The sequence below is a fragment of the Callithrix jacchus genome, chromosome 4 (assembly GCF_049354715.1).
Source record: "Callithrix jacchus isolate 240 chromosome 4, calJac240_pri, whole genome shotgun sequence".
Classification (NCBI taxonomy): domain Eukaryota; kingdom Metazoa; phylum Chordata; class Mammalia; order Primates; family Cebidae; genus Callithrix; species Callithrix jacchus.
In genome coordinates this window covers 7392942-7409323 of record NC_133505.1, presented here as the reverse complement: position 1 = coordinate 7409323, position 16382 = coordinate 7392942, and the positions used below count along the sequence as shown (strand labels likewise).

At 38.3% G+C, this 16382-nt stretch overlaps 1 protein-coding gene across 9 annotated transcripts in view; it reads right to left on the bottom strand.

The window, feature by feature from the left end:
* Positions 1–16382, bottom strand: part of LOC128931694 (uncharacterized) — an 818901-nt gene that overhangs the window by 1777 nt on the left and 800742 nt on the right. For all 9 annotated transcript variants that reach the window (XR_013533632.1, XR_008480428.2, XM_078368202.1 and 6 more), the window contains 2 exons: positions 7251–7359; positions 6065–6216 (listed from right to left, as the gene is read on the bottom strand). The gene's annotated coding sequence lies outside the window, so the exon portion shown is untranslated. The remainder of the gene's footprint in view (positions 1–6064; positions 6217–7250; positions 7360–16382) is intronic.

The window sequence follows — 16382 nt, the reverse complement described above, 5'->3', positions numbered from 1 at the left end:
GGTTTTACCATGTTGGCCAGGATGGTCTCCATCGCCTGACCTTGTGATCTGCCCACCTTGGCCTCCCAAAGTGCTGGGATTACAGGCGTGAGCCACTGTGCCCAGCATGATCTTAGTTATTTCTTGTCTTCTGCTAGCTTTTGAATACAAACTACCATCAGAGATTACTGCAAACAGCTTTATGCCCATCAACAAGTAAATCTGGAAGAAATCGATAAATTCCTGGACACTTACACCCTACCAAGACTAAACCAGGAAGAAGTTAAATCCCTGATTAGACCAATAAGGTCTGAAATTGAGGCTTAATAACCTACTACCAAAAAAAAAAGTCCAGGACCAGATGGGTTCACATCTGAACTGTACCAGACGTACAAAGAGGAGCTGGTACCATTTCTTCTGAAACTTCCAAACAATAGAAAAAGAGGGAATCCTCCCTAATTCATTTTATGAGACCAACATCATCCTGATACCAAACCTGGCAGACACAACTAAAAAAGAAAACTTCAGGTCAATATCCATGATATTGATGGTAAAATCTTCAATAAAATACTGGTAAACTGAATCCAACAGCACATCAAAATCTTATCCATCACGATCGAGTCGGCTTCATCCCTAGGACACAAGGCTGGTTTAACACATGCAAATCTATTAATGTAATCCATCATATAAACAGAACCAAAGATAAAAATCACATAATTATCTCAATAGATGCAGAGAAGGCCTTCTACAAATTCAACAGCCCTCTATGCTAAAAATTCTCAATAAACTTAGGTATTGATGGAACTTATCTAAAAATAATAAAAGCTATTTATGACAAACTCACAGCCGATATCATACTGAATGGGCAAAAACTGGAAACATTCCCTTTGAAATCAGGCACAAGACAAGGATGCCCTCTCTCACCACTCCTATTCAATATAGTATTGGAAGTTCTGGCCACATCAATCAGGCAAGAAAAAGAAATAAAGGGTATTCATTTAGGAAAAGAGGAAATCAAATTGTCTCTATTTGGAGATGACATGATTGTCTATTTAGAAGACCCCATCATCTCAGCTCAAAATCTCCTGAAGTTAAAAAGCAACTTCAGCAAAGTCTCAGGATACAAAATCAGTGCAAAAATCACAGCATTCCTACACACCAGTAACAAACAGCCAAATCATGAGCAAACTCCCATTCACATTTGCTACGGAAAGAATAAAATACTAAGAATACAACTTACAAAGGATGTGAAGGACCTCTTCAAGGATCATTAAAACCACTGCTCAAGGAAATAAGAGGGGACACAAATAGATGGAGAAACATTCTATGCTCATGGTTAGGAAGAATCAACATTGTGAAAATGGCCATACTGCCCAAAGTAATTTGTAGATTCAATGCTATTCCCATCAAGCTACCATTGACCTTCTTCATAGAATTTGAAAAAAAAAAAACACCTTAACCTTCATATGGAACAAAAAAAAGAGCCTGCATAGCCAAGGCAATCATAAGCAATTTAAAGAACAAAGCTGGAGGTATCACACTACCTGACTTCAAACTATCCTAAAGGGCTACAGTAATCAAAACACCATGGTAATGGTACCAAAAGAGCGATGTAAACCAATGGAACAGAACAGAGGCCTCGGAACTAATGCCACACATCTACAACCACTTGATCTTTGACAAACCTAACAAAAGCAATAGGAAAAGGATTCCCTGCTTAATAAATGATGTTGGAAAAACTGGCTAGCCATATGCAGAAAGCTGAAACAGAACCACTTCCTTACACTTTACACAAAAATTAACTCCAGATGGATTAAATACTTAAACATAAGATTCAACCCCATAAAAACCCTAGGAGAAAACCTAGCCAATACCTTTCAGGACACAGGCATAGGCAAGGACTTCAGGACTAAAACACCAAAAGCAATGGCAACAAAAGCCAAAATAGACAAATGGGACCTCATTAAACTTCACAGCTCCTGCAGAGTAAAAGAAACCATCATTAGTGAACCAGCAACAAACAGAATGGGGAAAAAATTTTGCAATCTACCCATCTGACAAAGGGCTAATATCCAGAACCTATGAATAACTTAAAGTTACAAGAAAAAAACAACCCCATCAAAAAGTGGGCAACATATGAACAGACACTTCTCAAAAGAAGACATTTATGCAGCCAACAAGCATGAAAAAAATGCTCGTCATGACAGGACATTAGAGAGATGCAAATCAGAACCACACTGAGACACCATCTCACGCCAGTTAGAACGGCGATCATTGAAAAAATCTGGAGACAACAGATGCTGGAGAGGGTGTGGATAAATAGGAATGCTTTTACACGGGTTGGTGGGGGTGTAAATTAGTTCAACCACTTTGGAAGACAGTGTGGTGATTCCTCAAGGATCTAGAAATAGAAATACTATTTGACCCAGCAATCCCATTACTGGGTATATACCCAAAGGATTATATAAACTGTTCTATTATAAAGACACATGCACACATATGCTCATTGTGGCACTGTTCACAATAGCAAAGACTTGGAACCAACCCAAATGCCCATGAAGAATAGACTGGATAAAGAATATGTGGCACATATACACCATGAAATACTATGCAGCCATAGAAAAGGATGAGTTCATGTCCTTTGCAGGGACATGGATGAAGCTAGAAACCATCATTCTTAGCAAACTGACATAAGAACAGAAAACCAAACACCGTAAGTTCTCATGCATAAATGGGTGTTGAACAATGAGAACACATGGACACAGGGAGGGGAACATCACACATTGGGGTCAGTTGGGGGTGGGAGAGCTAGGGGAGGAATATCAGGGTATGCGAGGATTGGGGAGGGATAACAGGAGACATAACTAATGTAGATGATGGGGTGATGGATGCAGCAAACCACCATGGCATGTGTATACCTATGTAACAATCCCGCATGATCTGCACATGTACCTCAGAACTTAAAGTATAATTTAATAAAAAGAACACTGTCGCTACTGTGTGGAAAGAATTTTTCTAGCTTTTGGTGGGGGTTGGAAGAGGAAGGGAAGCAGCCTGAGAAAAAGCTATTGTATTATGGTTAAGGGAAGAGTCAAGGTGGTGGCACATTGTGGTTCTATTCCACAGGTAAACAGAATTTGCTGACACATTGGATATATCATGTGAGGGAAAAAGTGAAGCTAAGAATAACTTCAAGATTATCGGCCTGAGCAACTGGAAAGATGGAACTGCCATCAAGTGAGGTGGAAAGACTGTGGGTGGGGCAAGCTTATGAAGAGTATAGAACGGATCAGCTCAGGAGGATTTAAGTTTGGGGTGTGGATTCAGCATTCCACAGAGTTGGATCATGCTGTCATCTCCCACCTAATGTAACACCTCATCTCAGTAGTATGTGAATAAATTACACAGTACAGCATGTTTCTGTAGAATATATCATATATATAAGTCGTCTAATTTCAAATTCTTGATAGCCTTCCACAGTTGTTTTTGTTTGTTTGAATACTTTCTGATGGAATAAAAATAGCATAGATTATCCAAAAAGCTGACTTAGATGGAATGAAATAGAATATCCAAAAACTGATTCAGTCATTTCTTTCAAAATGTTTAAACTGTTTGACTCTTGTTAGAAGAAACTTTCCTTGTTTAAAAAAAAAAACTCATTCTGATTTTAATATTGCTCTGAGATCTCTCTCACAATTTTATATGCCAAATTTAATTGTTTTCTAAATGTAGCAAATTTCTAAAGTAATTATTCTGTTGTTTTGCCGTCAACAATATTTTGGTGTGTCAGTCTCAGGTTTACCTTATTCTGTAAGTAGGTTTAGGTTATTGCTGATGAGGAGATTAATTCCACATACTCAAGTCAACAATGATTTCCAGACAGGTTTATGGGAAGGAAATGCTTACGGATCATTCAAGAACCTTGATTGTAGGGTGATATAAAATATCTTTGCAACATATGCTCTTAGTTATTTTTATCTGCTAGGCTTATATATCTGTAAATAAAAGTGGCAGATTTCCTCAAAGAATTCAATTTTCGTTATGAGTTTACTTTAGAGAACCTCTATTCTACCTCTCTAAGTACTTCATGTGGTAACACAGGCAAATATAAAGCAACATCCTATTTTATTTTATTAGTGCATTTTACAACAGTTCTGCAGATACACGAGCTTCAGAGATCATAAACACCAAGGTCTTGAAGACTTTGCCTTCCCATAAAGTGCTTTTTCAAATGTAATACTGCCTCCCAACCTATAAATACACTGCTACCCTTAAGGGAACAAAGATTCATCTCTCCTCAATTTACAAGTAAATCCACTGTTAACCCATCTCACCTCTTCACCAATAAAGGGCTCATTTATGATTGACGGTCAATGAGTTCATCTGAGGCAGTTTCTACTAAAGGTTAAGAAAAGGAAGTATAAAAAAACTGGTAAATTATGCACCATGTAAGGCAGATTAAAGAAAGGAAGCTACATTACGCCACATGGCACCATTCGTAAGCAAGGAACTGTTACCTGCTGTACTTCCATGATGAGGATGAGGAATTATTCCCTCCACAGAACATTGCGCATGATGCTTGGGTACTGTGGCTATGCCACAATTGTCTCTTAAGATAATTCTAACAAATTCTGATATATAACGACTTGCCCATCATTGCCTGCATTTCCTTATATTTCACTGTTTGCATGCATATATTATCTCTTGCTAGAAACAAACACAAAACTCTCAAAGAAAAAGCACACTGTTATAATCTGAATGTTTGTATCTCCCTAAAATTGATACCTAACCCCTAAAGTGATGGTATTAGGAGGTGAGGACTTTAGGAGGTGGTTAGGTTATAAGGGTGAACCCCTCATGAGTAGAAATTAGTGTCCTTTTAAAAGGGACTCCAGAGAGCTCTTTCCTTTTTCCACCATGTGAGTACACAGCTAGGAAGGATAATCTATGAATTAGAGAGCATCAGGCCCTCATCAGACACCAAATATGATGGCACCTTGAGTTTGAACTTCCCAGCCTCCACAACTGTGAGAAATAAATTTCTGTTACTTCTAAGCCGTCTAGTTCATAGTGTTTTGTTAAAGCAGGCCAATGAGACTGAGACACACATATGTTTATAAAAGAAGAGTGAAACCAATTAATTGAAATAGGGTTGTTCTAGTGGCTAATAGAAAATTTTACTGAGAATGGAAAAGTATTGCATGGAGTTAGGCGATTCCATGTTAAATCCTCCAACATTTCTTAAAATACACTTTCCTTAGGATCCATAGCATAACTGTGTTTCCTTAAAATATAGTTTCTGTGCTGTAAACCTCCTCAAAGATTCTTTGTTAGCCCTCTTATTCAGTGGATGAACAGCCAAAGGACCATGAGGAGAGCTCTTCATGTGACCCTCGTATGTCATGGTCAAAGGATCTTAACATTTGCGATCTCAAGTGAATGACAGTGGGTAGCAGTCTCTTTTCAGCGCTGCATAGTAAAAGCATGCTTGAGAAATACTGGGCCCTCTTCTTACAGGTTTAGCAATGAAAATGCTCTGAGAAGAAGTGCTGCCATATTTGTAAATACATTTCACCATGGAATTCTGCTGTTGTAGTTGGCCCAGAATTCATTCACACATCGGTCATGTTAGTCTAACCCAACTACTCTCAGAAGGAGGAAACTGAGACCTGGAAAGGTACATGATCTTTCAGATTGTGTCAGCCTAAATGAGAACTGGGATCTGGGGGCTATGAAGTCAGGGCATTTGGGGATTTATATTAAGGCCTTTGTGCAAAAGTTGAGCTGTAGGTAAGACCAAGGAAAAGCACAGGAAAACAGTGGAAACTGTCTTGCTCAGCATTTTTTAAAATCTCATGTACTCTAATACTGTATTTCTTTTCACTGTTAAAATGATTTGAAATACATTACCTAATATAACTACCTTCATCTGGCAACAGATGCTCCTTGAATTATGATGGAATTACTTGCCAATAAACCCATCATAAATTGAAAATACCCTAAGTCAAAAATGGGTTATTAAACATCCAACCTACTGAACATCATAGCTTAGCTTAGTTCACTTTAAATGTACTCAGATGCTTACTTCAGCTTACGGTTGGGTAGAGTCATGTCATACGGCAACACGGTGCGTGGTAGGTGAGGGTGTTTACCCTCATGATCCTGTGGCTGACCGGGAGCTGCTGCTTGCTGCCACTGCCCAGTGTCTGGAGAAAATATCTATGGCATATCACTAGCCTGGGAAAACAAACAGAATTCAAAAACTGGAGTATGTTTTCTACTAAATGTGTATTGCTTCCTCACCATTGTAAAGCTGAAATCTTCTGAACTGAATTATAAGTCAGAGACTGTTGGTACTTAGGTATCCATATACCTGAGTTTTTCTTCTTTAAACTTGGAAAAATTAGATTTTACTTTCCTATATTAGTCAGCCAAGGCTGTGTTTCAGGAAAAACTCTCAAACTCTGTTTCTTCTCTGTTCTCACACCACAACAATGGACACAGAAAACTTCTATGACCGAAAGTGTAGGAGTTTCTCTCCACCAACAAGCAGCATGACACCAGCTGGTTATCCCCCAATTCAATTCCAACATCATCTACCTAGAGAGCGCGCCACATCCCACAGGCTAAGAGCTCACTCCCCAAGACTGCCCTCTTGCCATGCTCACACCACTGACAAGTCTGAGCCTCTGGAACTTCTGACCAACTGGTTTCAAGTTGGGGTTCCCATGATCCCCTTTTTGGATTCGATTAATTTTCTGGAGGGGCTCCCAGAACTCAGGGGATCACTTACTTACATCTGATGGTCTATTATAAGGGATGCTGCAAAGGTTACAGACAAAGAGATGAATAGGGTGAGGTATGGGGCAGGGACCTGGAGCTTCCATGCCCTTCCTGGATGTACCACCCTCCTGGAACCTCCACGTACGTGTTCAGCTATCAGGAAGCTCCTTGAACCCAGTCCTCTTGAGTTTTTGTGGAAGCTTCAGGATGTCAACATTCCTTCTACCAGGGTAAAGAGCAGGACCCTTCTGGGAGGGTCTTATGACCCATAATCAGAAAGGCAGGGGAAGATTAAAGTCCTGCCTTGGCACCGGTTAAAGATGGCAGGAAAAGGGCAGAGAGATTCTGTTTCCTGAGACCTGCTCCTGAAGCTAAAAGGACCCAATGAAACACTAACAAGGGCTATGGGAGTTATGGACTAGGAACCGTGGATAAAAAGCAGTGCATGTAACACCACAGGCTGCCATAACAAACTATTACAGACTCACCAACTCCAACGATAGAAACTTTTTCCCCAGTTCTTCAGGATAGAAGTCCAAGATCAAGGGGCCAGCACAGCTGTTCTTTTGGTGTCTTCTTGCTCACATGGGTTCTTCTCTGTGCATGGGTGGAGAGAGAAAAATAGACCACTCACTTTTTTTTTCTTCTAAACACACCAATCAGATCAGGGCTCCACTCTTAGGACCTCATTTTATCTTAATTACCACACTAAAGGGGCCCATGTACAAATACAGTCATGTACTCAATATTGTGGATCGGACTCCAACATACACATTTTGAAGGGACATAATTCAGTCCCAGCCATTTTTGATCGTATTTGTTATATTCTACTCCCATTTGTTGTTTCAGGAAACATTCTCATTTCATCTCTGTTCTCTATTTGTCCCAGTTAGTCCTTTGTTTCTTATCCCTGAACTTTCCACACATATTTATCAAACTGGTAAACACTGAAGTTCTGGGGAAAGGCCCAGTCTGGAAAGATATTTATTACCTTCAACTTTCATAGACCTTATTTTCCTGCACCAAACACTGTCTCTCCAGGATCTCAGTTTTGGAATTCTGCTTCCAGGCAGAGCCTGCTACCTTAACCATTTCTAACGAGCACCTGCCACAACATGCCCATGGTCTGTCCACAATAATTGGATATCATTAATTGTAGATTTACAGTATGTAGTCTCGGGAAATATTCCATCTTAGAGATGAAACTTTGTCTGTACCAGGTACACTAGTAGTACCAGTGTGTTATCTTTCTTTAAAACAGTGTCTTATCATACAGTTGTAAAGAAGTAAGTATGGTTGCATTGCCACAGACTTGACCTTTCCTTCTAACCTTCTGGTGGTCAACTCGGGACTTATATGCATGGTATGTGTTCAGTGCTGCTTCTGCTTAAAATTCAGTGTCACAAAAGAAGATACGTAATATACAGATAAAGCCAAACTAACTGAACTGCATGTGACTACTTCCCTGACAGCCTGTACATGGTTCATTATTACACTGTCATTAAAGTGATGACTAACATCTGGCTATTGCTTTCAGTCATGCCCTTTTTATTGCTCCACATAATACTTTTGCAAAGTGAGACACAGACACAGGTAGTCACAGGACCCGGCTAGGATCATGCAGCTATAAAGTGGTTGAACTGAGCTTAAACCTAGTTGTTTCTAAACCTCAATTCGTTAATTCATTTACTCCAGATTGATGGCCTGCTGGACTCTGGTAAGACAGTGGTGAGCAAAAAAAGTCACCAGCTCTGACTTTGGGACAAACCAGGCTACAGATACCTACGGACGTGAATAAGGCAATTAAAAATAGACTCTAAAATTGCAACCCTGAGAAATTCTGCTTGGAGGGAGTCATAGTCACTAGTACCAGAGAACCTGACTTTCTTTAGAGAAGTTAGAGACATTAATATTCTGTCTGTCTTAGATAAACTAGGCTCGCTCTTACTGGGACACTTGACTAGCCATCCAATTAACCCGTGTGTTGTGCTGAATGATCCGTAAACCAATTAAAATGCCAGTCTCATTACCTTGGATCAAAGACAAAAAAAAAATGTACAAAACAAGAGACAGAGCTTCGGTCTTTACCACAAATGTGTATTTCAAACAAAGCTCTAAAAACCTTAGACAGAACTTACGTCCAAACCAGCCCCCATCCCTTAGTGGGAAGGTAAGCACACTTAAAATAACTAGAAGGGATTCTTACCACGGCTGTAATTGGACGAGAGAATTTTTTGTATAAACAAAGATATCACAAAAATCAAGGCAGGGATTAGAATTTAGGCTATACAGAGAGCCATGGTGGTGAAATCAGAGAAGTGTATGTGATTCACTGAGAAAGGTCAGAGAATGCTGAGATGGAAAAAAGAAAAAGGGGGTTAGAGGCAGACAGAGGTAGGAGAGGCTGTAACTCTGACTTAAGGTCACTGAAAAGAGTTTCTAATCCTCTCCGATCAGTGTCATTACAATACAATGCTACTTCATCATATTAATAACATGCATCTAATTTCCAAAAAACTATTTTTGGTTTGAAACATATTTTAATTATTTATTAAGAAGTATTATTTTGTCTCAAACTAAAAATACCTGAAACATATCTCACTAAGTTCAGGCAATAGGCTTCGCAGACAGTTTTAATGTCTGATATAGAGTGTGTATGTGATTGTAAACAAGATCCCATCCACCTTACGGAGTGACAGACACACCTGAACTTGCCCTTAGTAGCTCACTGTTGAAAGCCAGATCTAAAGATCATACCCATGTTAAATGTTTATTTTCATTACGGTTTAGGATATGATATCCTACCATTCATCAATCATGTAACATTGTAGTATTCTTGTTTCCTTCTTTTAGAACTATTTTCTTTAAATACCAGGAGATACCGTGTTCTGCTGAGGTTCTAACACTTGAAATCTAAATTGTTTACTGTCTTTGCATCACTCGTGTTTATAGAAATATCAATAACAGGAGTTTTCCTCTTTACAGGAAAGGTTTTTATGTTCTCATAATTCACCCAGAGACATATCTATAATTTCTTTCAGATACAACTGTATGTTCATATTTTTATGATCAGTGTATCTTCTCATAACGTCTTCCCTCTTCAAGCCAGCCATTCAATACAATATCAAGTACCTACTTCGTGCTAATTATTAATCATATGTTTTCTCTTTAAAAAAATACTTATTTTGTCATGATATATAAGAACTCAGAAAAATTGAAAGCCCCTGCATACAAGTAGTTACCAGAAAGCTTTCTGTGACACATGATTCTAACAGCAAAAGAAAACTGCATTGAAAACAATGTAGTCTCACTAATAAGAAATACATTTGAAATTGAAAATTAAACATACTTTTGCATATCCTGAAATGCTACTTCATTGCCTCATTTGCATGCAAATAAGAGTTCAATAACTGTTTAAATTGCTATTTCCCCCCCAAAGCAAGGAAAGAAGATTCAAAATATATGTATTACTTTCTATGAGAAAGAATGTTAATATTCACCAAATAATTACCTAATTTACATAGTGATTAGACTCATCTGCAATAAAGTTTTTTTTATAAATATACAGGGGGGACATTAGATGTGAAATTTTACAAGGAAAATAAGGAGCAAATCTAATAAGGAAGACTGTGTGCAGGTGAAAGCCTTCTAGTACATTACTTTAAATATAGCTTTATCACTAATGTTAGAATAATAAGTCAAGTCCTTAAGCATTCTGTGCATCATATTTGGTAGGTGAAAGGGGAAAAGCAAATATAATATACTTAAAAAAATATTGAACATGATCAAACACATCTGAAAGAGACAGATTCCTCAGGGAAGAATTTCCACCTACATAATTTCAAGTGGAGTAATCTATTTTCTAATTAGCAAGGAAAAAAAATCCCCTGTATATGACCTTGAATTCTAAAATATTAGCTCAGAGGGAATATTTACAATCCAAAGGCTCAGATGCATAATGAAAATGCGGACATGACTTTTACTGTTGTTAAGGTTCTTTTTAAATCATTCTTAGGAATAATCAGCCTATGTTGACTGACATTTATAGTATGGAAATTGGCTGGAATACAAATGCAATGGCGTCTGAAATGAGAAAACACATTACTGAGGAGGCAGGTTGAAGATCTGTGGTGTACAAAGTCATTTTTCTTGGTACACTTAATACCTTTGTTCATTTTGATCAAGCGCATGTGCTAAATGAGTTTTATATACTTGAACTAATTTTAGTTCATTAATGCTACTCCTGTCATTTTATATGCAGTTTTATTCATTTCATAGAAATGTATTTTTCGGCTTTCAGCATTTTAAGAATTATAAAAAAGAGTAAGGATTTTAGGTTGAGGCTTGGAGATTTGTCCGGTAGAACTGTTTGTTAAGCAAACAACCAAGTGCTTGAATCACTGAAGGAGCAAACTCACAGTCCTGATTATAAACTATCTTTCCATGTATTTTTTTGTGTATCTACAGTGATTTAGAGACAATAATTAGAAGATGAACAGTGAAGCTGAGCAATGGAAATAGAGAATGAGGAATGAAGAGGGAGGCTTGATAGAAATTTCCACTTCATGACCCTTTCGCCCAGAATCTGGGACAAAATAAAACTATGAGGCTTTTTGGAAAATAACGGAAACTTTCTACACTGCTTTCGGAACTAAAATTACAACACAGAGGGCAAGATAACAAAAAGTATCTGACAACCACCTGAGTTGTAAGCCTGCCTCCTTCATTCAGTCTCTCTGACTCTAGGACATGACCATTCGGAAGCTCAATTTTACATGAAATGGGAATAAACTAGTTTCTTACTGCGAGGATTAAATGAGATAATTAAAAAGCATATTGTCTGTGTAACATGGCCAAGTTAATAAGTAATCGCAAATTACTTGAAGACCCAAGGAACATGGGGTATTTCTCCCTTCAGCAACTGAGTTCCTGATCTTTTGGGATGCAAAGATTCTGCGTCTGTTCTGGTTTCTATCATATGACTGAGACAGAAAGTGGATATTTAGCATCCCCAGGGCACACACCAAAGACTCATGTATTTTTAAATAGCAAATTAGTGCCACACTGTGAACTAAAAGTCTATGTGATTGTACTTTACTATATATGATACAAACTGCATATGAGATAATGCAAAACCCCTGGCATAAAGTTTCGTTGTACCTGACAGATAGTAGCAGTGGAAATTCATTAGAAACACAAATTTTGTAAAAATGGAAAAGGTGCAAAACTCTGTGAACTTCATGGCCAGTCTTGGTGGCCATGTAACCCCAGCATTTTGGGAGGGTGAGGTAGGGGGATCACTTGAGGTTAGGAGTTTGAGACCAGCCTGGGCAACACGGCAAAACCCTGTTTCTACCAAAAATACGAAAAATTAGCCAGGCATGGTGGCACGTGCCTGTAATCCCAAGTACTTGGGAGGCTGAAGCAGAAGAATCACTTGAACATAGGAGGTGGAGGTTGCAGGTGAACCAAGATCACGCACTCCAGCCTGGGCAAAAGAATGATACTGTTTTTTGTTTTGTTTTGTTTTTTTAAATAAAAATCTGTGAACTTTTGAACTTGAGACTGTTCTAAAGCATTGAAGAAATCCCTATAGAAAAAGTGATAGTGCGGAAACTCTTCCTGTACAAACTCCTCTAGGGAATGGGAATAATAGTGGGAATGCATTCACATAATCCTACAAGGGTTTAGTAACCTCTATGTAAAAACCAAAAAGTACACTACAGGCCAAGTAAAACACTGGCAAGCTGAATCCAGCGATACATACACTGTGACCAAGTCTAGTTTTCCCAAAGAATGCAAGAAGGCCTTAGCACTAAAAAACCTATCAATATGACAATCCTTTATACCAGAAGATTAAAGGAGAAAACCCACAGGTGCAGGAAAAGCATCTGATATAATTCAACAGTCTTTCATCATTAGAATTATTTGCACGCTAACATTAAAAGGGCATTTTCTTAACTGAATAACTGATGTCCACAAAATCCTAAATAAAGAAGGGACCATTGAAAGTAAAACTATATTCTCAAGGTCCTGTTTATTTTTTATTTTTATTTTGAGATGGTGTCGTGCTCTGTCACTGAGCTGGAGTGCAGTGGCTCACTGCAACCTTCGTCTTCTGTGTTCAAGTGATTCCCTGAATCAGCCTCCTGAGTAGCTGGGACTACAGGTGGGCACCACCATGCCTGGCTAATTTTTTGTATTTTAGTAGAGACAGGGTTTCACCATGGCCAGAATGGTCTCGATCTCTTGAACTCATGATCCTCCTGCCTTGGCCTCCCAAAGCGCTGGGAAAGCCTGTTTATTCTTTAGGAAGTATTTGTGTTGAAACTTACCCGAGCAAATGTCACAAACTGTCTGTGCTACAGAATCATAATCTTTATAATAGGATGTTTTCTGACCCCTGTCTAACTTAACGAGATGAATTCAATTAAAGGAGAAAGAAGCTAATCTATCCTTATGCAAGTAGTCAATGCATGAAACTGAAAGGACTGTTGTTTCACACGCTTATGCTGATACTTGTTCTATATCTTGCACCTTAATTACTCCTGCTGTCAGAGTAGACAATATTTTGTCTAATGCCTTAGCCCCTGTTACTCTGTCTGTGGTGGGAGACCCAGCAGCACTGGCATCAATTGGGAGCTTATTAAATATGTAGAATCTCAATCAGACCCCACCACAGACCTATTGAATGAGAGTCTGCATCTTAATAAGGGCTAAGGTCATGTATCTGCACATTGTAAAGCATGAGAGGCACTGCTCGAGGCTACTGATCTTCCTGCCTTCAGAAATATCATGAGGATCATTAACCCACACAAAGAATCCACTTGTGGAATACCATATATGATATTTGCAAATGTTTTTTGGTTCATGTTTGTTTTATGCACAGGTGTGCGGATTTGTTGGCAACTTTCCCCACAATGGTAAGAATAATAGGTAACAATTATCAAAACATTTAACTGTGCAGAGCACTGTCTTAAGCATTTTAAATGCATTTATTCACTTCATTTTTCCAACTGCCTTGTGAGTTGCATTGCTCCATGATACAGAAGAGGAAACTAAACACCTATACACAGAGACTTTATATGAGTTGTCCATGATGAAAGCTACCGAAAGCCAGAGTAAGCTTTGGAGACAGCGAGTCCTATTTCCTGGCCTGCGGTATTAACAACTCTTTTAAGCTACTTCTCTATAAGATCAACATATTCTTAAATTTTGATCAGATCCTTTAATCTTTTTACTTTTTTCCCTACATATATTCATATATTTAACAAAGTTTAATAGGTGGCATATATTAACTTTTTAACTATGTACTTGTCACTCTTTAAACATTTACATTATTTGCTCATTTCTTTTTCACAACTTTATCACTTTAAAACTTTCTCGTTTTGTTTTACAGATGAGGAATTTTTTATTCCTCCTGGGGTTGAAAAATAACTGAGCCCCAGAGACATGATTACTTGCTTAGCCTCAGACAAGTTAGATATTAAAAAGTAAAAAAAAAATAACATAACCTAGTAGAGACTGACTCTACAGAGGTGTGCGTAGTACTATGCTTCTGTTCCAGGATTTTCGATTTGATATACTCTTAAGCAATCTCAGGAAGCAACACTTCCTCTTAGTGAGGTCAGGGGTAACAACTCCTCAAAAGTAATTTTAATTTTAAAAGCCTGCCTGCTGAATCCGTGTCCATATTCTAAGCTGTAGAAGCAACCCTGAAACCAAAGCTCCTGTACTAAAGAATGTCAAAGTTTTGAAGATGGTACCGAATATAGGGGGAATGTCAGCGGAAGGCATCACCATATTCTGTAATCGTGCTGTCCTCTAGAAATACAGTGCAAGCCACATAAGTACTTTTAACTTTTCTGGTAGCCACATTGAAAAAAAGAAAAAAGAGAAATAGGTGAAGTTAATTTTAATAATACATTTTGTTTTACCCATTATGTGAAATGTTAATATAGTCCATATTTAAACTTATTAGAGAGATACTTTGAATTTTTATACTATGTCTTTGAAACTGGCGTATATTTATAGCACATCTCATTTCCAACAGCCACATTTCAAGTGCTTAGTGGCCAGCTGTGGCTAATGGCGACCATACTGGTACACTGGGCATCGGAGTTATAAAGGCTGTAGACACTTGTGTAAAAATAAAATCAAGTTTGTATAAAAATAAGGAGGGAGCGGGTCAGCAAGTGTATCTATTATCAAAGAAATGATGCTCAAGGACATCATTGTTCGCACGTGCTGCCATTCCATTTCTGTCCAAGGTTCATGCAATGCTAATACTGACATTCTTCCTCTTTTAAAAATTGAGGCTAGGTCGGGCGCGGTGGCTCAAGCCTGTAATCCCAGCACTTTGGGAGGCCGAGGCGAGTGGATCTCGAGGTCAAGAGATCGAGACCATCCTGGTCAACATGGTGAAACCCCGTCTCTACTAAAAATACAAAAATTAGCTGGGCATGGTGGCGCGTGCCTGTAATCCCAGCTACTCAGGAGGCTGAGGCAGGAGAACTGCCTGAACCCAGGAGGCGGAGGTTGCGGTGAGCCGAGATCGCGCCATTGCACTCCAGCCTGGGTAACAAGAGCGAAACTCCGTCTCAAAAAAAAAACAAAAAACTGGGGCTAAATATCATACGATGCTTTTATTCTGATTTTCCCACTTTTTTATTATGATCATAATTTCAATTAAAAATTATTTTTTCAATGATCTGGATAACTACATAATACTGTGTATGGATTTTGGACCATTTTAAACAGTTTTCTAGCCACTAGCACTTGGTGTAATCTTTCCTATTATCAACAATGCCTTGATGAAGTCCAGCTCTCAAACTCTTCGCGCTCATGTCTGATTAGACATATGCATTTTAATGACCTCTGTGCTATGACCAGACTGCTCCCCGTAAAGACGGCACCGAAGGCAGCCATCACAAGCGCTTTTTGTTGCCACTCTGCCCAACTCTACTGTACTTTGTGAAATATCTTTGCTACCATAGAAGATGACATATTGGATTTTTCTTCTAATTTCTGTCTCTTTAATTATAGGTTAGGAGAAATGTGTGTGTGGTGGGGGTACAGACCATTTGGATTTTTTCCTTCATGCACTTTCTGTTTTTGAACTTGGGCATGTTCTTTATATATTGAGGGAATCGATTCGTTTTTAATTAGAAATGTAAATATTCCCCAGTTTGAAGAAAGATATTGTGACATTTTATCTATCAGTATTTTTCAACTGGTCTTTCTCTTCAATTATAGGTTTACAAAGAACTGTTTCCTTCCCCAAATTAAATATTAACCTCGTTTTATCTCTGCTTTTTTGTTGTTTCTTTTTCTATATTTAATATCTCAACCTATCTGAAATCTGTTTTTTGAGAAAGTATGTAAATGACATGTAACTTTAAAAAGTATTTGTGGGTTCCACTAGATACCTAAATATTTCTTAACTGCAGAAGCTCTTTGCTGCATAGAATTAGGTATTTAGTCAACATAAAAACAATTATTTCATTTTCTTATTATGTTCTGAGCCAGGTTTTGCATAAGACCAGTGGGAGTCATATCCTAAATCAAGCCCAGATGATGTAAGAAGTGTGAAGTGTAGAATTAACTCAGAATTTCCTTTA